Raw genomic sequence first — 24,621 nt, 5'->3', positions numbered from 1 at the left:
GTCTCCCGATGCAAGCATATCATTGTCCTGGAGATAGGAGGCACACACACGTACACTTAACTGTGTAAACACAACAGTTTAAATGAACGAGCCTCAGCGAGAACATCAATAATTATTAACATTACTAATGGAACACAAAATTGAGAAGGGACCTTTTCACCCGGGGGATAATCCGACAGGGCTGATCTATTTGCAGGTTCTGATATTTGTTTCCAAAGGCTGGTAAACAATGATTTTAAATTGACTTTTGTGCACCCAAACGATAACCTGATCATGTTGCTGCTGTGCGAAAGCTTGTTAATAAGAAACCTTTGATAAGGCAAAAACAAGCATTTCTCTTCTATAAGTCAAAAATGATCTTCCAAATACTTGTCTTAGATACTGTATGACCAATGAAGAGCACACTTAATGACAAGCATGGAGGAAGCTCTCTGTCCGCCTTTGTTTTCTGACTCATACTCTTGTGTGTGTGTGTGTGTGTGTGTGTGTGTATATATTTGTGTGTGTACTTGTTTCCCGTGTAAAGGAGTTGCTGTCAGGCCGTGGGAGTCAAACTCAGATTTAAAAATGGCCTCTGCCTCCTCTCCCAGCCCTCCCCTGTCAACTGCAAGAGTTTGCAAAAGTATCCCAAAGAACAGGAAGCTAAATGTCTCCAGCTTCTGTGTGGGTGAGGAATAAATACATGGCAAATTGCAAAGGGCGCTACAGGGTATTTTCTGTCACCGGCAGAGGAGTGTATGATGTTAAGCAAAAATGGCCTCAGGAAACTCAAAACGAATGCTCCAAACATACGGCTCTGGTGGACTTTGGAAGAAATTTCACAGTTTATGCCGCCGCGGAAAAGAAGAAAATGGATTTATTGTTGTTCGTTTCTAAGATGATGTGTGGATTGTTTCGTTAACTATAGGTTACAGGTCACCGGAGTGGTTTTTAATGCTGAGAATATGACAAATACGAAGTGAGCACTCCTCCTACTTATTTCTGTCACTGTAGATTTTAACTGTGATGAAAATAAATGGCATGAGTTATTTCATAAAGCAGCAGGCAGCAACAGGGTCAATACTACTAGGTAGTTAAAATCCACATTTGGCATTTTTTCTAAAACCACTGGAGGCTTTTAATTTGCAAAATGTGGAATTGATTATAAGTTTTATATCAGGTAAACAGTGTGTGATATTTAAATCGAGCACGCCAGCCAGGACGAGATGAAGGCTTGTTCGAAATATAGACGGCCGTCTCTCGGTAAACCCCTTTTCAGAACGGTGACGCACAGTGTGCCCACGTTAATGTGCGTCCTCAGCGCATGTTTTGTTTTCTTTGCTTGAATATACACACATCTCGTTGAGGGAAGAGGGAAACAAAGAGGCAGATGAGGGGAGGAGAATGTACAGTGCGTCGCTTCTAAAGCCTTGACTAATTAAGCTTTAAGCTGCACCCATTTTCACACTGGATTTAGAGCCAAGGATACTCCAGGGAATCCGAGGGGTTTCACTGTACTCAGCCAACGATGGCCCTCTTGCATCATTACAAATGCACAAATGAAGCATAGAAATAGAAACAACTACTCATTTGTGCAGTTTTAGTTTTGTTTCTTTTTGTTTTGTCGTTGCGGTTTGAAATGAATTGCAGATTACAAATAACTGCTCAGATTTCTTGGCTTCAATTGCAACAGTACCTGTACACATAGAATATAATACTATATACCAGCCACAACATTAAAACCATTGACAGGAGAAGTGAATAACATTGATCATCTTGTGACAATTCAGTGTTCTGCTGGGAAACGTTTGGACCTGACATTCGTGTGGATGTTACTTAGACATGTACCACCAAACTAGACCAGACCAGGCACCCCCACCCCATAGCAATGACACTCCTTGATGGCAGCAGCCATCCCCAGCAGGATGCAGCTCGACACAGGCACACACACACAAAAACACTTTAGGAACAACTAAAAGAAAACAGGAAAAACAGCACAAGGTGTTGACCTGGCCTCCAAATTCCCTAGATCCCAAACTGATCAAGTATCTGTGGGATGCACTGGAACAAGCCTGATCAAAAGAGGCCCTTCCCCACTAACAGCATCCTGTTGCCAGACACCACAGGACACCCTCAGAAGGCCACTGTCCATTCTCTGATGAGTCAGAACTGTTTTGGAGTCACAAGGGAGACCTACACAATATTAGGAAGGTGGTCATAATGTTATGACTGATCAGTGCGTATAGTATAAAATGCATTAAACCAAATGTGAACATGTTGGTGCAATGTCATTTGTGTCAATATATGCCATCGTCATAATATTAAGCCTTAAAACGTCTGCCTGTTTGCCTTTGCACTCCACCATCTAATTTTCATTTGTGCTGGCAAGACCAGTAAATTACAAGCACAATCAAGATTTTGATTTCAACCTCAGACACGTTCTTACGCATTTGCACTTGCAAACATTCTAAAAACGGAAATAAGTGGGTGGGAGAAAACGCCCTTAATTCTATTTTTATAAAAAATTCAGCAGTTCTCGTTGAAACCATTAACTGCAGCAGCAGAAGGTTGTTGTGCTGAACTCATAGCACCCCTGTTTACTTGAAAAGGCTGGAGGGATCTGCCTTATCTATAAATGTGGAATAATGCAGTAAAGTTTCTTACATAACCCACATCCTTCCACCTCCTCAGTCCTTGCGGTAAATCACAACTGAACTGTGATTTGACATTTGGAAGTTCTGAGAGTAAATCAGCTTGGGTGTAACGGAGATCATCTCCCGCTTGTGGTCCTTGCACTGTTGTCTTTACTACTCCAGACAGAGTGAGAATGAGTCTGACATCCTGCTGTATATGCCACCGCCTGCAGAAAAGACCTCGAGGCCGAGTGATGAAGGGTTGCGTAAAGTTTGGCTGACAAGCTTTCTCCCCGTCCGTGATGCCAAGTCCATTTCTTTCAGTTGAGATAGAACTATGTGACACGATGACCCGTACCTATTTTTCATCTAATGCTCTGACATTCCCAAATAGAGTAACGTGTGGATGAAACACTCTGCCGTGCCTGCCTGCTTCCTCGTCTGTCCCTTCCTGTGAACACAGCAGCCGCCACGGTGCTAAAGACAAAGGCTGACGGCAGGTGTTGTGATACTGACCCAGGTGCAGAGCGATGGCAGAAGTGCAGTGATGATCACGTGAATAAACCATTGCATGGTAAAGATGAAAAATGCAAACCGTAGAACATGTCTGGTTAAACTGCTTAATCTTAAGGAAGTCTTAAAATGCATTATGTAACTCACCAATAAGTGCTCAGAGTTTTCTACTCATCGGAAAACGAGGCTCAACAACGGTCCGGTAATCACACATGCTCTGTCACAGTCCCGGCTCTGAACTGTCTAATTGAATTGTGACAAGCATCACAGATCGTTTGTTCGCTACTGACAGCCCCTTTCAGGACAGTGGCGCGCCTACTTGCCTTTAAAACTCATCTGTAATCTGGCGCGATATCAGCGGGATTGTTCGTTTAATTAGACAGTCATTAGAATTATTCACTTAATCAGCTGCTTTTGTTTTGCAGTAATACCACAGTGCATATTGGCACAGCAAAGATAAATATTACGGTATTGAGGGAGTAAAGGTTACTGAGGCATTAGTACCTCAGCTAATTCACTTTCTGTTATGTGTTTGCAGAGTTTATTACTGAAAAGCATGTTTCAGCTTCGAAAATGTAGTGTAGTGTGCTATATTGAGAAGGCCAGAATCCCTCCATGGTAACAAATGTAGGTTTCCATACATCCACTAAAGCCCTATTCGCACAAGATTCATTTTACTTGGGGACATCATGTGATCAAATTTACTATCCATAGTCATTTGTGGCTTTTTTCTGCATCTTGTCACTTAAGAACTATGAAGGATGTGCTGTAAATCAAAGTTTGGACACATGTTGGGGTGCGAAGTCGAGACGTCGCTGACCCCTTCACCCGTTCAGACGGATGAAAGCATTAAATCAAGCATTAATGTGTCCATCAGCAAATGTTGGGCTGATTCAAATACTGACAGGTCGTTTGTAATTTCTTCCCCGGGATCAATACAGTCTCACCACATCATGTTTTTTTTTTTTTTTTTTTTTTTTTTTAAATATATTGTTTTATTATCGGTTAGAATTTGCAAAGCAACTAAAGCCGTCCAGAAAGTGTAGGTAGCAGGCACTGGATTAGCATACAGACACTGGCCGATTCACATGGGATTAAGATCACAGACGACATCCGCAATTGTCTGAAATTACTACAGTTCCCCGCTTAAAACTAGCCCCGTGCGAATAGGGCTTAACTCTCGTGGATATCCTCTATCCCCACGTGACACGAAAACTTGTTGGAAACCACACCGGCCGCTCATATAGTGTGCCGTTGCTCATTCAGTCTCTCCTAGTATTAGCCCTGTTAATTATTTTCTCGCTGGCTTATTTACTGTGGAATTCACCATTTAATGTTGCCTGGATCACATAAAAACACGCATGGCCCGGAGCCTAAAGAATTCTGAATGAAAACAAAAATAGCGTTCGCACTGGCAAAGGAATGGCCTTACGTGTTGTTTTAAGCTTTGGCAAGCTGAAGTCTGTGCACATTAGGACTGTGCTTTTTTCCAAAAACAGTTTTAAACCAAGCCTTACAAAAATAAGTTGGACAACACGACAGAGGTGTGCACGCAAAACAGCGAAACAGTCTCTTCCAGATTTTATGCATTTTACAAGGTAATTTCTATCTTCTTTGTGACACACAAAATCAGTTCTTATACCAAGAAAAGAATATGACTGTATAAGTGAGTCTACCTGTATGTGGGTCACCATATTCTCTCTTGACTCTTGCGGCCCTAATTTTGCACAATAAGACATTAAGGCCTGGCTGGGAAATATGCTTTCCAGATGAGCGGGGGAGAGTTTTTTTTTTTTCTTCTTCTTAACCTGTGCACTATAAAGTATTTCAGCGACTTTCCATTTGCCGAAGCGGAGCAGAATTTATGATATATGTGTCAGCCCGTGCACTCGAGCACACAGACAAGGTCAACAGAAAATGCGGATGGATTTTGGCTTTTTTCCTCCCTCTCTTTCGATAGCAGAGACATACTTACATGTGGCATGCTTGTAATGTGCACTGCATACTGTCTATTTTAATTGTACACCTCAGGGTTTCTTTATTATTATATTAAAAAATGTAAAATTATTGAAAGCCTAGTGCGGATTAAGACATTTTAGATGCATATTTAGTGTTCAAGAAGGCAGCACTAAAGCAGGCAGTGAAAACTTTGAGACAGCAGACTGGTGTATATAAATGAGGATGAATATTGATACAGATATTCATTTTTAAAGCTGTTGTATAAAGTTATGCAGCTGCTGACCTGCTCATATATTTTAACCTGCTTCACGGTTCCTCTGACTGGGTTTACCGTCTGAAGTTACAGACGGGAGAAGGGAATGACTCGTCTTATTCGGCCCTTTGTAGGGACAGTAAAACGGTCTTATAGGAAGTAAATCACTGATAATTCCAAATCCATTCATCAAAACCAAGACGATATTGCTGAGGAAATATAAGCTGGCTCTGTCTGTCCAGTAGCTAGACATGTACAGGGGTATACAGCATATCAGAATCAGAATCACACCACAATCCATGTGTTCTGTGAGTGAGCTTTGCTTTTAAATAAGTAAATACTTGTTAATCAGTCGACGTGCATTTTTTGGATAAACATTAATATATGCCTCCAATTAGTGTCATCGCTTCAAGTTACTCAGTATTTAATCTTATACAATATTTACAACCCACATTGAGTAACATTGCGTCAGCAAGTGGCGCCTGCCTTTTTATGCATGAAAAACATATTTCAAGCGTTCCGTCTCTCTGCTCATAACCCTATCAAAACAGTCTGCCTGCTCTCGCCGACGAGTTTAACGCATTCGGAAGGTGAAACAAGGTTGACGGCTTATGAAGGTGTTGCGTCAGCCTGACTTCGCTCAGTCAAACCGCTTCCCTCCTCATCCCCCGACAAACAGTTCACACGACTCGTAATTCGACGCGCCTCTCTTTGCTTTTGATTCAAATGTCGTCTTAGCAACTGCTGCGCGCAACGGCTTGGTAAGGGCAAATTAGTTAAAGCATAAATCAGTGGGAGATCTTTAATGGAGGCTTTCCCTTTGTTAATATTTGACGGCTGACACAAACGGAAGAAAGTGGGATAATGTGCAACAAAGGACCACCACCAACCGCTGTGTCTATTGAGAGGTGACACAGATCTTGAGCGTTGAATGCCAAAATAATTCGAGCTTCACTCCTTTACATGCAGCGAATGTTATCTGTCTATGAGATATGTATTAAGCCCCGAAAATGCAAATTACTCATTTTAAAACTTGTTTCCCCTGTTCATCACCCCTTAAATTATTATTATGTTTTTTTTTTAGATATGAACTATCTTCTATTTACATTCAATTCCTGGTTTGTTGTAACAGAAGTGAAGTGAGAGGTGTGTGGGGTGGTGGGGCAGACTGACATGAGCAGTGGACCAGTGGGTAATGCTTGGGGAATGCAGCTGCAATATCCAGCCAGTCGAAATGTCAGCAACAAGCAGCATCACAATAGTCCCACATATCGCCGCTGATCCCAGCGGACAATGTAATAGGGCTGCGACATTTAAAATAATAAAAAAAAAAAATAACAATGCGAGAGAATATCGAACAACCGAGATTTACTGGTGAGATCTGACGTGTAACTCCGGTCACACTGTGGTTCCTTCGCCATGACGGCGCTTTAATTATTTTGTGTTGTGCACAAGTTCTTAATTAAAAAAAAAAAAAAGACATTTCTGCCTGGTTTGAGTGTTTTCCACAGGGACTGGTAGTTTTTGTTCCTCCATCCGCCCGTAATAAGAAACACAAAGAGTGAAGAATACTCGTATGACAGTGATGAATGACTTGTTTAAAAGCATGCATAGCTCTTGACTCTACAGAATGCCGGCGTCTCCGCACAAAGGGCTTGATCACGTGGTGCGCAGTTGCTTTCAAAGAGACGGACATAATTGCAGCTAATTGTTTTCAGAACCTTGATGAAAACAAGTGTTTCCTAAACAGGAGGGAGAGAAGACTCTTTAAACCACTGCAGTGGTGGTCCTTGCAACGCACTTGTGGTCGGAAAGAAACTCTCTAACCGTCCTGAATTGTCATACCACCGTGAGTTTATATTTACAGTTGAGCTTAATGCCTAAATTTGCTTGGAATATTAGAGAAGCAAGACAGCGTCCATACAAGAATAGAACCTGCAGTCACTGTGAATTGCTTTGCTTTCCCTGCCAACGTTATTTATGGCAGACAGAATGTCTCCAAGGCTTCGCGCTCCCATGTGTGACAGAATGAAGAGAGACGGTGTTGTCTGCGAGAAAGTATTTCTGTTTATCAGTCAGCCCAGCTAGCCACAGTGAAAGGCATTCTGTTGCATACTGTACATAAATGGCATGCCGCAGTGCCTCCCTCGTCCTGATTGCTTCCCGCCGCACTGTCCCCTGTTGTCCCTTTTGACAGAGGTGTTTGACAGATAGATCACAAAGATGCACAATCATTGCATGGTAGGGGCTGGGATGGAGTGCGCCCATTATTCTAAAGCAAAGCTGTCTGGCGGGGCAAGGCCTGCGCACCACATGGTGCCATGATAGATGGGGACCATTAATCAAGGCAGGACGGAGCCGCGAGATTGATGTGCGGAAATTCAAATGCTCGAGCAGCATTTGGGAGATTAAGGCTGTGTGGGCAAGGTTAGGAGGCTACCTTCCTGATGTGGGGGAAACGGGTTTGGTCGTGGAGCAGCTGCCCAGTGGTGACATGAGCTGGACATATTGAGGGAGGCTCTGCCCTTTAACTGTGCTGCTACCAGTGTCCTTTTCTCTTGAAGCTCTCACATGTTTCATATTGAGTCAGATGCCCTAGATTTGTCATTGTCACAGTGATGTCCTGTTCTAGTTTCTGAAGTCTTTTTGGGAGCAAGTAGGATTCCTTTACGATCCCAAGCACTCAAATGTAGACGAGTCAATCCAAATTTTCTTTTTTTTTTTTAATTTCCATCATAGGTATAAACCCATCAAATCAGGTTTGTTACTTTCTCTTTAAAAATGCACCAAAAAAATGTCAAATGCACAGAGTAATCATCTTGCTTTACACTTAAGAGTTTCATTAGCATCCTTGCAATTCACTTAGGCAGCACAGTATGCTCTAAATAGGCTGGAGCGGTGCATAATGACTAGACTGAACTCACTAGAAATAGTCATTCTGCATCCAGTTTTGCTTATATCTTCATTTGTATCTTAGTAGCAATTGCCATTAGTGATATCAGCCTTATGTTGCTAGAATTAACACTTCTATTTGGCCATTATTCAAACAGAAGCAGTAGTGAAGAAGTTGCATACAGCAAAAAATGTGCTCTGTGGTGCTCAAAAGTGTCTCTGTCCTCCAGTCATGTGTAGTGATATCACTAAAGATAAAGAACACCTGTACGGTAGTTGGTTTTTGCATCAATAAATGGTTATCTTAATGTGATAACGTCAAATTGTGTGAATTAAGCGCCGTAAGTAAAACATTAACTTGGGACGGAATGCAGATGGGACCCGAATGAGCCACATGGTTGAGAAAATCTAATGTACAAGGGTACAGTATCATTATTAAAGATGTCAAATGATACTGAGCATCAGCTGACATAACAGAAATGAATAAACAAAGGGGGAAATTACAAGAGGAGACAGTTCAGCGTCAACCAAAGATACACCGATCAGGCATAATATTATGACCACCTTCCTAATATTGTGTGGCTTCTTCTAGTGCATCCTGCAAACACTTGATCAGTTTGGGATCTTGTGACTTTGGAGGCCAGGTCAACACCTTGTGCTGTTGTTTTTTTTTGTTTGTTTTTTTTAAGTTGTCCCTAAACGCTTTTTGTGTGTGGCTGTGTCAGGCTGCATCCTGCTGGGGATGGCTGCTGCCACTAAAGGAGTGTCATTGCTATGGGGTGGGGGTGCCTGGTCTGGACTAGGTGGGTGCTGCATGTCTAAGTAACATCCACACGAATGCCAGGTCCAAGAGTTTCCCACCAGAACACTGAATTGTCACAAGATGATCAATGTTATTTACTTCACCTGACAGTGGTCATAATGTTGTGCCTGATCAGTGTATTTGTGGGTTTAAACTGGATTAAATGTGAAGCACAATCCAGCCTCTTTTAAGCATGTTTAGACGTAAGAAAGCAAGAAAGTTCTTTCAAAACATGAAGTATTTAAAGGTCAAAACCAAAACGGCATGTCCAACCATTTGAAATGTTATAAACACACCGAGGCAATACCATAACGGCCTTGAGGGTAAAAATGAACTGCTGAATAATGAGCAACCAGGGCACCGTGTACAGTATGGACCTTGACACCTTTCTCACATTGTCTGGTGAATCTAGTGTGTGTATGTGTCTATATAATTTATGGTGTAGTAAGTGAATGGCACGCTCGTAGAGCTTCAAGCTGTAATAAACCCCGTTCATTGCAGGTAAAAAGACATTTGAGAAAGTCAAGTGTATTAAACACCGTTATAATCGGACGCTTATAAAAAATTCCAAGGCAAAGAAAACATCATTCAGCAATGTGCTTATGTTTAAATGAAAAAGAGGAAAACATCAGAGTTTTACCTTTCTCCTCATTTTATTTATTTTCCTGATTCAGGGTGCAAATTTAAATAGCTTATCCACACATTGCTTTTCCTGCTTCAATTTAAGTATGCATTATTTTTGACTTTTTAGAGCTGGTCCTAAAGCTGTGTCACCTAGTAGTTCTGTTTGACCAGTACATTCACTAAGGGAAAGATACAGCATTACTCTCCAGACTGCTACGGAACTTACGTACACAAAAATATACAAGGCTACCTCCTGACCGTTAATCTAGTGCCACTGTCGGGCCACGATTTTTTTTCTTCACGTTAGAACAAAGGAAATTCTTAGCAAAGTAATCGGGATAGTTTAGTGAAATTTAATTTGGATTATAATCAGAATTGTATTGCCCTGTGGAAAAACAAGTTTTTAGCCACAATCAGCAGCACTCGTAGGGCTTTAGCTAAGGTTTTCCTTATTTTAATTTTATTTTACAACATCAGAAGTGGTTCATGTAGCATTATCTGTTCCCTGTTTATGTCACATCATGGTTATTTGAATGATCACACTCACTCCCACGGCAGTTTGGCAGCATATTCCTTCTTTGTGAATCATTTTTTATTGAAAATTTTATTAGTTGACAGGTTTACGACGTGATGATAACATTATAGCATGTTATATAGTGCGTACACATTATGTTAACTGTTTTGTATCTCATATGCAAATATATGGAATTCAGCCCCTTGATGCACATATTTAAAATGAAGCGCCACAACGCTCTGGAAACGTAACGACTAATGATACTCAGCACTGTGACTCTGAGTGTTCCACTTGTCGCGTATTGCAGAACTGGTAAGACAGCGTTCTGTGATTATTTTTTTTTTTCCTCAGGCACAATGAGTCACGCTGAAAAGTACCTACAGCGTGTTGCATTACTGCAAATGTAGTACTCTAAAGTTTCTTCTCTTTTTTTTTTTTATGTCATTTCCATCTGCTGCACTATTTTTAGTCCTTGATTACATAAGACACGAGGTGACGCTGAAACATCGTGTCCTTGTGTCACGGACGTGTTTGTCAGAATCCATATGTGGAGCAATTTGACAATTGCTTTTTCTGAATCTTGCGGAGGAAAGAAGTGGATGAGAGCTATATTAAAAGGGAAATATTTATTTTTGTTGCAAAGCATGCAATTTTATTTCATCTTTTAAAATGTGCATGTGACTGTTACGATCATACTATTAATTCAGTCTTATCAGAGTGGCGTCAAGGTTGAAGTTGTTCCTTTGAGTAAACGGTGAGTGTGTAAATCTCAATAGAAGGAACAAGAGTGAATGAAGCAGCTTGTTAGTGCTTTGACCAAAAAAAATAAATGAATAAATAAGTAAAATCCTATATGTCAAGGAGATTCAGCCGTCCATAAAATGCCCAGCGCCCAGGAGAAAGGCAGTCTCTTAACATTTGTGGACTCCTGTGTTTTTCACAGTGACCCGTGTTCATTATTGCATCTTGTGAGTGCCTGTCCCAGTCATATTTGGAGTGTGACATCTCATTTTCTCTGCTACTACTGACCATCGCGCGACAGCTGACAAATCAGCAGAGATGGCCACGACCAAGCTGCTGCCATGTTAGCAACGCTCAAAATAAACACACAGACACCATGAACTGATGGGTGCTAGTGTGTGAAACATTGTGTCGTCCAAAGATACACAAGCCGGTACAAATGTCAAAAGATATAGTAGGCTGACTTTCATTAGCTTGTTTTTTCGAAAAGCGGTCAATGTGTTTAGTGTGACAGCGCCACAAGTGCTTAAGCACTACCAAGTTGTAATGTAAGTTACACATCCAAATATGCCTGCTTGTTTTGTTCTCGAAGCCCTCGTTTGGGATGTTCTCGCAGCTTGATCTCGACACATCAACCGGGCAGAACTTTTATCTCGCGTGGTTTCTGGCAACTATTCTGTGATTGGTCAGAAATTGGAAATGGGCGTGGTTAATATAGAAAAGTGGAAATGCTAGTGGCCACTCTGCGAGCTCCCAAATGCTAAAATTCGTAGTGTGACCGCTAATCTCTCCTGGGTGGAGATCGGCTTACTGTGATTCGACGGACACGGTCATCGAAACAACTGGCCGACATCAAAATAATAAGAAATGTGCCTCTCGTCGTTCTTTTATATGCAGTCTATATGTCCATCTCCCGCATCTCTCTCAATGCGTGTGACATATGCTGCAGTGGGAGGGCCCTATGAGGACTTCTCCGGAGTTCGACACTTGAGTTTCTCGTTTAGTATTTATAGGCCCTGTTCACGTCTGACATTAAAGTGTGTCTTGTGTAATACAGTCACAAGGGGACAGCATGAACTGTGCATGTGTTTACACCTGACATTAAAGTGCACCTCCACATGCATCTCAAGTGACCGTGGTCTCAGTTCCGCGCTGTGTGCAAATAAACACATACTTGTCATCTGACCTACAGTACATACACAGAACAACACATTTCTGGGTTCTCGTGTTTTTTAAAACCACCGAAACTCCAGTAATTTGCATATCCCTAAAACTTTATGATGAATGCTAAATTAATTAGCTAGCTAACTTAGCTGTTTTCAGAATGTCAAGGTAGGATTGTGCTTAACTCAGAAAACCCAGATGCATCTGTAGATCTATGTAAAGTTTAACTCAGCAATGGCCAGGGAAATGCAATGCAATGCAATCATTAGCACCCCTTTCGTTAATTACTAATATGACAGTGTCACTCCGTGTTTGTGGCGTGAATCACCACATGCACACGGCTGGCACCCATTCACTGCTCTTTTGCTATATGAAACTTAAAATACAATCAATATCCACCTTCATTTCATAAAGCTGCTCATTATATCTTTTTTCTTTTTTCTTTTGCTGAGAGTATGTACAGTATATACAGTAATTAATTGCAGAGAGGATCTCATCTAGAGGCACAAGCTGAAGAAATTTACTAAGTTTGAATGTGACACAAAGTGCATCCCTTGCAGAGTACATACGGACTGACATTTCCAGGATGAAGAAGTTGGAATAAGGATAATCTGTAATTTTCAAGACTCACATTCATTCTTTATGAAAAATATCTGCAACTTTATGAGAGATATTATCAATAGGCTTTTGGAGACTTTAGTTGTAATTCTCTCCTGAGCATAAAGATAAGGCATGAGGTAATGCAGTGGTGGCAATAAAGAACAAGATAACTAGGAAAGACAGCTTGTGAATATGATTCAATACTAAACCAGGGCCACATCCTGGCGGAACGTAGTCATCTGGATTTGACAAAATGAAATACATCAAGAAAGCCCTGGAAAAAAAAAAAAATCTGCTTTATCATTTTTATATTGTTCCCATGACAAGAAAGACCTTCAGCAACTCTAAACCCATCCACAGAAGCATCATCTCTAGCTATCGTTCCCCCCGGGGGGAGACTTGAGCCATTAGACGAGCGGGAGGGAGAGAGAAGAGAGAAAGATGCAGAAAGCGAGATACGTAGGGGAAGAGGTTATAGAGTGAAAGCAGCCTCACTTCTGATGAATATTTCCAAAGGGAAAGTGCAAGTAGAGGTACAAACATCCATCTCTCACAAAAACAAGCCTGAGGGGTGTGGGTGGGATACTGCTGTATTCATACTTCATATTTTTTTTTCTGTTTTTATTCACTGATGCTACAACTATTGTCTTACACATGAGAAGAAAACAATGCGGAAACAAACAGTGTGCTCAACAAGAACTCAAATGCCACAACCATCTTCCCTCTGAATTCATCTTTCTGGCACCCAATTATATCTGTTGTAGTGCAAAAACAACTAGTCAGTAATTAATCTGTCAATTTTTGTCAGTCCTTGGACAGGTTTCTCTTTTTTTATATAAAACTCCTAAAATTCTCACTTAAAGAAAAAAAATAATTACATATATATATATACATATACACTATATTACCAAAAGTATTCGCTCACCTGCCTTTACTCATTCTATGAACTGAAGTGCCATCCCATTCCTAACTCATAGAATTCAATATGATGTCGGTCCACCTTTTGCAGCTATTACAGCTTCAACTCTTCTGGGAAGACTGTCCACAAGGTTGAGGAGAGTGTTTATAGGAATTTTTGACCATTCTTCCAAAAGCGCATTGGTGAGGTCACACACTGATGTTGGTCGAGAAGGCCTGGCTCTCAGTCTCCGCTCTAATTCATCCCAAAGGTGTTCTATCGGGTTCAGGTCAGGACTCTGTGCAGGCCAGTCAAGTTCATCCACACCAGACTCTGTCATCCACGTCTTTATGGACCTTGCTTTGTGCACTGGTGCACAGTCATGTTGGAAGAGGAAGGGGCCCGCTCCAAACTGTTCCCACAAGGTTGGGAGCATGGAATTGTCCAAAATGTTTTGGTATCCTGAAGCATTCAATGTTCCTTTCACTGGAACTAAGGGGCCAAGCCCAGCTCCTGAAAAACAACCCCATACCATAATTCCTCCTCCACCAAATTTCACAGTTGGCACAATGCAATCTGAAATGTACCGTTCTCCTGGCAACCTCCAAACCCAGACTCGTCCATCAGATTGCCAGATGGAAAAGCGTGATTCATCACTCCAGAGAACGCGTCTCCACTGCTCTAGAGGCCAGTGGCGGCGTGCTTTACACCATTGCATCCGACGCCTTGCATTGCACTTGGTGATGTGTGGCTTGGCTGCAGCTGCTCGGCCATGGAAACCCATTCCATGAAGCTCTCTGCGTACTGTACTTGGGCTAATCTGAAGGTCACATGAAGTTTGTAGCTCTGTAGCAATTGACTGTGCAGAAAGTCGGCGACCTCTTTGCACTATGCGCTTCAGCATCCGCTGACCCCTCTCCGTCACTTTACGTGGCCTACCACTTCGTGGCTGAGTTGCTGTTTTTCCCAAACGCTTCCATTTTGTTATAATAGAGCTGACAGTTGACTGTGGAATATTTAGGAGCGAGGAAATTTCACGACTGGATTTGTTGCACAAGTGGCATCCTATGACAGTTCCACGCTGGAATTCACTGAGCTCCTGAGAGCGGCCCATTCTTTCACAAATGTCTTGTTTCAGAGTCTGCATGCCTGAGTGCTTGAATTTATACACCTGGGGCCAGGCCAAGTGATTAGAACACCTGATTCTGATCATTTGAATGGGTGAGCGAATACTTTTGGTAATATAGTGTATATACTATGTGTATACATACAAATAATATACACGTTGTTAGGACAGAAGTGCACCTTGTTGTGCAACAATAAATGCTTTTTTTTAGGAACTGGAGACAACTAAGATTTGAACCCCATCCATACGTTACTGTACCTAAAAAGTCACTGTGCTCTAATAAATGGACACAACAGTTCTTTTTTGGCTGAACTGTCTGAGACCGTACTGGACCGTGAAGACGTCCTCTGACCGTGCTGACTGGCTTTCTGTTGCCTGTCAGCACCATAGACTGTTTATAAATATGGACAACGTGACGCCACTTCCTTGCATTGCCCAAACTGATGCTATTTTCCCAGGCATATGGGCAGCGGCATCTTGCGATTTGGAGCCAGAGTCTGCGTAGTATGGTCCAGGAGTGGATACGGAGCCACAATATCATTGACCCGCCCACACGTGCATTTACGTTTAATTAATAGTGCGCTCTGCTGCAACTCCACCAGTTATAAGGAAATGTTGGATTATACACTGTACTTATTTTTAAAACAGTTTTTTACAACTCTCAAGGTCCCATTGGACCGCTTTACTGAGTGGTTGGCATCGCAACTGGTAGTCGCCATTATGTCACATCCTGTTTCTCGTGTCAAATAACTAACTCAAACTAAATGTATCCAAAAAATTTAATTTTTGAATGATTTGAACAATTGAACATACATCAACATTATATTAGCAAACAAAACTGACAGAAACCATCCTTAAAAAAAGAAATTATTTGATGTTTACTTCAGTGTTTCAGTTTGGCCCGAGTCCCATCTACTAACATGGAGGGAGTGGAGCTTATACTGCAGCCGGTCACCAGGGGGAGCTCTACTTGCTTTGGCTTCACTTTTGAGGAGTCTATGGTCAGCACACATAACTTTGTTTTAAAATATTTAAACAATGTGAACATAAATATTCAAATCTTTCAAACTTGCTTAAAAAAGTTAAATCAGCTTTGAGAAGAAAAATGGACAATGTGAGGCACTGACATTGCTGATTGACGAAACCTTCCACAAGGAATCACTGTCAAAATCTACCGTGTTTATAGTGGGCTTCGAGCTTTGGGTGAATCCAGAGAGAATGGCAGCATTGTGTATATATATGTGTATATATAAAAGGAGTAAGTCAACAAGTGTTGTATATTTCAATTTCATAAGCTTTGAATAATTGATGTGTGTGTAGTGGTGGCGGGGGTATGCATTGAACGTATTTGTTTGGCCTTAGGGATGGTGTTGCCGGTGAGACACAATGAATGCAAACTATTTCTCTACAAGACACAATACCCATAAATTACGAACTGAAGTGTTTACAATAATTTAACCTGTTGGTCTAGTGTGCATCTGGATTTTACACATTATGTGCACGACTATCCATCCTTTCCTCAAGGTGCTGAAAAATTTAATCAAGTTGATCAACACGTAGGGTTAAGCTGGCCTCTTTACAGAGGACACCAGGACATTACGTAATTAGCCCACGAGCGCACATAAATGTATGTTGGCCTCATTGCTGTCTTCCTTTACGATAGCGCTAACAGAGTACACACTTTTCCCTGAACTTGTAGATGCCGTGCGTTGCCATAATCATTCACTTATGATCTATCTGTACCATTACCAGATGCACTGGAACTCTTCTAAGGGAGATGGCCTCAGCTCCGTTTAAAAGTGGGCCACCGCTCATCAGCCTTACTCTGACCCCGTTGTGCTTCCTCAGCAATATCTAGTTAGTCCAAATTGCTTCTCTTTGTTTCACCATTTTCAGCCCACATCTGTAGAAAGTAAACAATGCAGTATTGTAATGAGAAATGGCAAGCAGTGAGAAAGGGAAGGGATGAGACCTCAGAGACTGTAACCCCCTTGCTCCCTCTCTCTCTGTCTATTTCTGTGTGCAAGTGAGAACAAGTGGACTGCCAAAGGGAGAGAGGTACCAAAAATTGCTTCTGTTGAATGCACTTCTACGCCTTTATTGCTTCCTGTAATTGCTTCTCTGAGAGGTAACTGGTCTTCTCTTGTCCGTTTTTTTTTTTTTTTTTTTTTTTTTACTGTTGACGGATTGTACCCTGTGAAACGTGGAGCAAACTACACCTGAGTCATGAATCCCATTTAAAAGTCAATGTTGAATGTACACAACATGATTTGACAGCGTCTGAATGGTTATGCAACGCATAGTCCCACAAAACTAAATGGTACAATCAAAGTGTTTACATACATCCTTGATAGTTTTTTTTTTTCAATTCCTTCATACTTGATGGAGTTTATGAATAGTTTTCAAATGTGTAATGTTTAAAATATGTTATCCAGCATTTACAGATCCATACTTCCTTGACCCCTGGTCTAACGTCTTGCTTGAATATTTAAAGTGTACAAGCTGTGAGAATACTGGAGCAACATATTTTGAAAGATGCATAAGGTCATGCATGTACACCCCGTTATTATTACTTGTTATTGATGTGTGTTTTTTGTGTGGGTGTCTATGTGGTGTGTCCATGGAAATAAGCACCAACACCGTGAGGGTTAGAGGGTTAACACGTGGTGGGAGGAACAACGATAATGATCAGTGCACTCACACCATGATGGATGCAATGAAACTTTAAAAATAGAAAGAAAGTGTGCAGTGGCACATGTTAAATAGCTAATTTAAAAGGAAGTAGAGGTAAGCCCCCAAGAATGGCTTCATCCATGTCTCCAGGTGTTCAGAAAAAAAAATGGTTTAGTGGCACACACTGATACCCAGGGATTAGAGATTACTGTCACTACAGTGGATTTCCTTTGGTTGGATGCCAGAGAGGCTGTAGACTATATGAGGTCAGAGTAGATATGCAGGAAAATGGTGTGGGGGTGGAGAAGTAAAGCACACACTGTGTTTCAAAAGGTCAGCAGACATACTGTACAACCAAGTATAGATGCATATACTGATGCTGATGTAATACTTGTTTATTTTTGCATAAAAATATCACATTGTTCAATATACTGCATGCAGAACACAATGAATATCATCTTCAGAGCAATTGGTCACCTGACGAGGAAGTGATTATTAATTTTTGTAACTATTCCCAGTTGATGTCAGTAGACGTATGTTACGGCTCTTTTTTTAGCGACAGTCACGTAGCCCCTCTCTCTAATACTTCTTACCTTTTGAACCAGGTTAGATTTGCGATTCCACATGAGTCCATCTTGCCAGCCTTCAATCTACGTGCTTTTAGCTGACTGAGGTGCAGGCCGATCAATGTTGTGTGAGGAACTGGTTGTAGCTGGATCGACTATGTGCGCATTTTCCTTAAACACAACTGTTATTGTTTACTAAAGGCCTGTTCAGACCTTGCATTGAGATCCGATCTGGGCGATCCGATCACATGAAAGACAAGTGTGAACACCCCCAGAACGCATTGAGACTGCATTAGAGATCCAATCTCTGACCAAATTTGGAGGTGGTCTGGCTCACATGTGTCTGTACTCCTTTGATAGTCAGTGCGAACACAATGCGCCTTGAGTCGCATTAGAGACCGCCAAACTCAACAGGGGTGCACCTGTGTCAGCGGAGTGTTGCCTCATTCATTCGGGGAAAAAAATAATGACACTATTATAAGTAACACGTGAAAAGGAAAAAAGCACCGTAGGGGATGTCTGTTCTATCTTTGTAGGTGTAAAAAATAAATAAATCTAAAGTAAGAATTTACAAATGAAAGTACTGATGCGGTTGTGTTTATGTATGAGGAACTGTGTGTGGTTAAGTTACGCATTTCTTACCAGTGTCTTCATGAATATTTATTTAACCACCAGCCCACAGCTATCATGTATGAATTAGTACAATTGAAGTAACCAGCAATGAAGATGTTGGGTTTCCTGCAAGATATCAAAAAATTACACCTGGTAATAGATTCTTTGTGAACCTTCCCTGCTTTGCAGCTAAATAATAGCAAAGCAGTTCTGTGTTTTTATTCATTTATAGGCTTTAACATCATTTATGGATTCAAAATCCATAAAACAGACAGTGCTGTACACACTCGCACTTCTGTATCTACACGTATTAAAGATAAAAGACGGCGAAATAAATATTTTAACGTCAACAAAGTCTACCAAATTGCTCATGTATATTTATTCATGTTAACTCATGCTAGCTGGCAGTCATGCAGGGGCCGTTGCCAAGTACTTGCCACAGAAGATGCATGTAGAGAAGTAGTTGCTTTCTGAAAGGGAGGGCAGCGAGGGAAGCGGCGCTAATATTTCAGAGAAGAAAAGATGCATTAACAGTGCTGACACCATATTTGTCAAAAAGCTATAAGTGCTTCTTAACTATTCCAGTGTTCAGCATTTTTTATACATATTTTTTTTCATGTGTTATCCTCGATTTGTAATCCACACCGTGTGTCTGTGTCTCATAGAATTCGTTTGAACTATCTGAAATGAAATATATCAAACTACATTGTAGTTGAGAGCATAGATACGTGCTCACTTATGATGTTCACACAATTATATACTGTATAACTTGCAGCTGTCGTAAACTAAAACTAACTACTAACTCATTGTTTGTAATAGGGTAGGTTTTAATTACTGGTTAGTATGTTACATACAAGACTTAAAACTGCGGGCAAAAAAGTGTTACCGAAGGTGTAACCATCTGTTAGTGGTCCATAAATAGATCCTAATTATTTTTTTCTTCTTAGACATCTCTGTAAGATTGTTGTTTACAGACGTTTCCTACGTAGTTTGTTCAGGCGTCAGTCAAGACATATGCAAGTTGGATGAAAGTAGAGCGAATATACGTGGAAACGCCAAAGTAGCTTGAAAGGAAATTGTTACCTGTTGGTGTATTTGCTGCTTCTGGTTTCTAGTTTTAACACTGAAATGGAAAAATAAATAAAGTGATACATAGACAGTGTCTGAACATGTGTATTCTACTTTACAGTGGCTTTCCTGCACCGACACTCGCTTCAGTTTACCCCTCTCTGCCGCACAACTCGCGTGCTCACTGACACATACTAAAACGTGAAGCTGTAATTACGTTATTTGAACACAAAAGAACAAATGTACCTTAGTTAGCATTGCATCAGGTGAGACGTATAATTCCTGTAGTGTTGGCAGTGATAAAACACACTGTGTACGTGCGTGGATGTGAACGTTTAAGAAACACCTGTTTTCTTTTGTTTGAAGATTTTTTATTTTTTTTTTGGTTGTGATTGCAAAGAACAGAGATGAAGCTGCTCCAAATATTTTTCCGCAGGTGGTATTTTGACAGTGAATACGCTCTCTGAGTCCCCACTCCCCATTTCAAAGCCTGCAAGCAACAATCTGCCCAAGTCCTCATTCTGCATGGCTATCATGGTTGCTGTCACTCCTGCAGATGCCTGTCTCTTGCATTTTGCGTATTAAAGCTGTTAATTTATTTATTTATTTTTGCCAGGCACACTGCATTTAATTTACGATGAAGGAACTGGAGCAGGAGACAAAATGTTCCCATATTATTCTTATGTAACGCCTCCTGGCTTTGCAGGCATTTGTCAACACTTTAGCTGGTTGAAAAAAAAAAAATAATAATTATTAAAAAAAAAAGATTAGTTGTTCAGTGTAGTTTGCAACACTTTAGATTACACTGGAAGCCCACTGTAGTGACCACAGACCTTCCTGCTTTGTTGTTTTCATTGATTTTAAAGGCCTCTTTTTAACATTAAACTTTCATACAGCATGGGGCAGGTAGGACAGCACATGCTTTCACTCATTTGTTGACATTAATTGATTAATTGACGTGTTTTTTGGTCTCAATGAGATCAATATACAGCAAAATTGACTAATATATCTGAGTCCTGACCTAAAACACAGAGTAGAGTTATTGAGTTATTGATCTTAACATTACAACAGATTTGCTGCGTTCTTTCATCTTCAGCGGCACACGCTGTGCATCACACAACCTCAGTGAGAAGTTAGGCTTCCATTTGGAGACATCTTGTTCTGTGCTCTTTAAATAAACAGCGTGGAATCAGAGGATAACATCACAGGCTGGCTGCGTGATTTAGATCCCTAGCTCTGGATATAAGGGAACTTTTTGTTCATGTTTTTTTTTTTTTTTTCCCAAACTCACACTTTGTTGTCCTTATGAGTGTGAAAAATAAAGTGGCAATATTCTCATGTTTTCCTGCCAAAATTTGCCTTTAAATTATGTTTTTAATGTAGTTTTGCTTAGGTCGACTACACGCTGTGATTGAATCAACATCTTGCCTTTATTACATTATATTATTTGAAGCAATGCTCTAAAATCTACCTAAAGAGAAAAAAATAAAAGATCTATTCTGCATTTTGCAGGTTAAGATGCATTCCTTAATGATAAATGCCTGATTCTACATGCTTAAATTAGTGTATTAAAAATATTATCGTAGTCAACATAGTAGACGACATTGGAGGAAGTAGTTTAGGCAGAAAGTCAGGGTTTTCTGGCATGTCATATTATTTCCCATGTCACACTAAGTGAATTTCTTCACCTTCCTTCCTTCATTCATATAACATTCACTCCTGCACTCCTGTTGTTTTTATACATACATCAGAAAATTCCGAAGCACCTTGGAATCTTTCATTTTTTTTGGATTACGCTCCTTGGTACAACGGTGCGTCGCATATTTATTGCTCACTACCACTACAAGCTGCATCAGGAAAGGCTTAAGATATTCCCACACAATCCCCAAGACACCCTGTGGGGCTGATGCAGCACCTGTCGCCAGGATGAAGTGTGCGCGCGTTGCTTTGATGGGGGGAAGATGTCGGCAGTGCAGTGTAGCTTTGCATATAACCAGTGAAAAGCTAACGGATAAATCCATAAATACTGATGGTGTCTATTAGTCAGCATATACAGAACGCTGTAGAGAGGCTGTTTCTTGGCATTCACTTTCAGTACGGGCAGCACGTTGATAATCTCTTTGATATCGCAATCATAAATACATACATTAGTGTTAGGCTGTTAACTAAATGTATATATTTTATTGTTATTGCTATTCTTCTGATGGTGCAGCCTTGAATTTCAGTTAAGAGAGAAGCTGTATGTCTATATACTATATATATCTATATATATATATAGATATATATCTATAAATCCATATAGCTGTGACATACTTTCAAAATTCAGTGCAGGAACAAACTTTTGGAAAACAAATTTTCCCACACACATCTTAACAGTGTCTGTCACATCACTGCACATTTCAGGCCCATTTTCCACTTGATGCAGTATGTCTGCAGCTGGTATGAGGGCAGTGGGTTAGACCTCTCAGCTCTGTGTACTGATGTGCACTAAAAAAAAAAAAGAAGTTGACAAATGGCTTTTGATGGAGGCAGTGAATGGCAGACTATATCCCCCCCTTGCTGCTCCCTGGAGTGGCCAAGAGAGCATGGCATTAAGAGAGAGCTGTGCATTGCTGCCTACAGACTACAGACAGCCTTGCAAACACTGGTAGTTAAAAGCTTGATTAAGGACAAGCGCTGAAATCCACAATATAAACCTCCTTCATTCACTGTAATCATGCAGAAAAATGGAAAAATATTTAGTATATTGTATTATATTGAGTATTTTTCTGTGTGATTTGTAACCTTGGGCCATTGCAATTAATGACTTGTTCAACTCCATGCTATTGCTCTTAGATTTATCATGCTGGGATACACAAGGACTTCCTCCGCAGGCCAGCGAAGGCAAATCTACAACAATGTGCAGGACAGTGTAAAGAAAAATGTCTGGACCTTTAGGTTGCAATCCTTTCCACTGACGTAGTTCTGCTCCACCCCAGAGGTCTCAAAAACCAATTTGTTGCTTCCACTTAGATAAGGATCGGGGCCTCTAGGAATGATGGAGTCTTGAGGTTTCTAGGAATGATGTTTCCATACAGCTAAATTGTTTTTCAGTATGCATGTTGGTGCAGCATAATCCCAGGTGGGATGAAGTTTAGAGATGTGTGTGTGTGTGAAGTGCATCAGATGGTGATGGACTGGATCAATGGCAGGAGTAGATAGAACTTGATTCTCACACCAGAGGCTGTTGTTTGAATCCAGACTCCCAATTGTGGTTTTATGCAACAAAGCCACTTAGTTTAAAACTATGGGTTTCCTAACTTCTAGTGCATCCCACACAGATACTTGATCAGTTTGGGATCTGGTGAATTTGGAGGCAAGGTCAACACCTTGTGCTGTTTTTCGTGTTTTTTGAGTTGTTCCTGGTCTGGTCAAGGTGGGTGGCACATGTCCAAGTAACATCCAAACGAATGCCAGGTCCGAAAGTATTCCAGCAGCTGGTGTTTTCATTAAAGAAATATGGACATGTAACACACTGACTACTTCTACATCATACAGTCTCTGTTCCAAAACTCCAAGCAGTGAGAGGAAAGAGACACGGCCAAAGGACTCCTTTCACTTTTGGCTTTGGGGAGCTGTGAAGGACTCGGGAGATGTTTGAGCGAGAGAAGTTCGGAAACCACAAATGATCGAGGGATAAAAGCACAACACATGAACACAGGCGTACTAAATTTTCCAATATTGGCAAACCTTACTGAGGACATGAATGGCCAGTGGAGAAGGAGATTATAGTGCAGCAACGGTTTCACCTATTTCTATGGACATTGTAAGGCTTTGGAAAGCATTAAAACATACATTTCTCACCGGAGCACATTGTAGCTGACAACAATTAAACCACAGGTATGAATCTTTATGATGTAGAACACTGTGAGCCGTTAGTGAACGGTGTGTTCAACACTACACGAGTCTTGTTCTAGGAAAAAAAAAAAATGCTTTCAGGCTAAAGCGATGCAGACTGAGACTTTGAATTTAGATTATTAAGTCTTAAAAAAATGTATTTAAAAAAGTGTTTAAATGAGCACATTTTGAGAATAGACAAGGTGTATGGGCTTACAGTTGTTACTAGTCATTTGTTCTTCCAGCCTGGAATCTTTTTTTCTTTGCTCTGGCTGGAGACATGAGTGCAGCAACGCTTTGTTGCTTGATAAATAATATATAATAATACCCATTTGTCAGTGTCAGAGATTTCACAAATCCTTTACTCCGTTGTTACAATTGTTACAGCACCGTCCTTCTCTCTGTGGCCAGAGCTGTGCAGTAACATCTTATCATCCACCGGCACTAATGTTAGTTCCTGCCACTCAAGTTCCTCCACAGCAAAGAGCACGTTCTCTGAGGCTGCCGCCTGACTCCTGGGGCCTTCTGTCATTTCTACCCGGCTGTGTGTGTTTAGGCGTACACCACACTGGCGGAAGTGTGCTTCCCCACTAGTGTGAAAATGGAAAAGAGGGTAACACGAGGACACAGATGAAGTTATTGTGAAAAGATACCAGCAAAAAAAATGCATTGGTATTTCCTAGAGGATGCACTGATTATCTTACTTAGATATGGACAAGGCATGCATGAGATGCATGCTAGATTGTAGTGTGCAGTGCCACTAGTGCTTTATTGCTCTTATTAGTTTTGAAAGTATTGACACAATATGATCCACCGACTTAATTAACATTTGCAGCCCCTTTGGATGTTGTAAAGGAATAAGCACTGCACCAAATGATTTCCCTGGCCTGGCAAGATCTGCCGGGGCATAATCAGTTCCCAACGGAGTGACTCCAGACCAACCTTTCCCCACAGAACCTTGTGGGAGGGGACAGTTTGGCCTGGCTTCCATGCTAACCATTTTTATTAAGTTCATATAAGTGTGGCATGCAAAGACATGCTTGTTAGGTTAATTGGGGATTCTAAATTAGCTGTAGCGTGAGTGTGAACGGTTGTCTGTCTCTCCGTGTTAGCCCTGCAATAAACTGG

This window comes from Chelon labrosus (genome assembly GCF_963514085.1).
Source record: "Chelon labrosus genome assembly, chromosome: 11".
NCBI classification, from domain to species: Eukaryota; Metazoa; Chordata; class Actinopteri; order Mugiliformes; family Mugilidae; genus Chelon; species Chelon labrosus.
Note: the sequence above shows the minus strand (reverse complement) of the source record.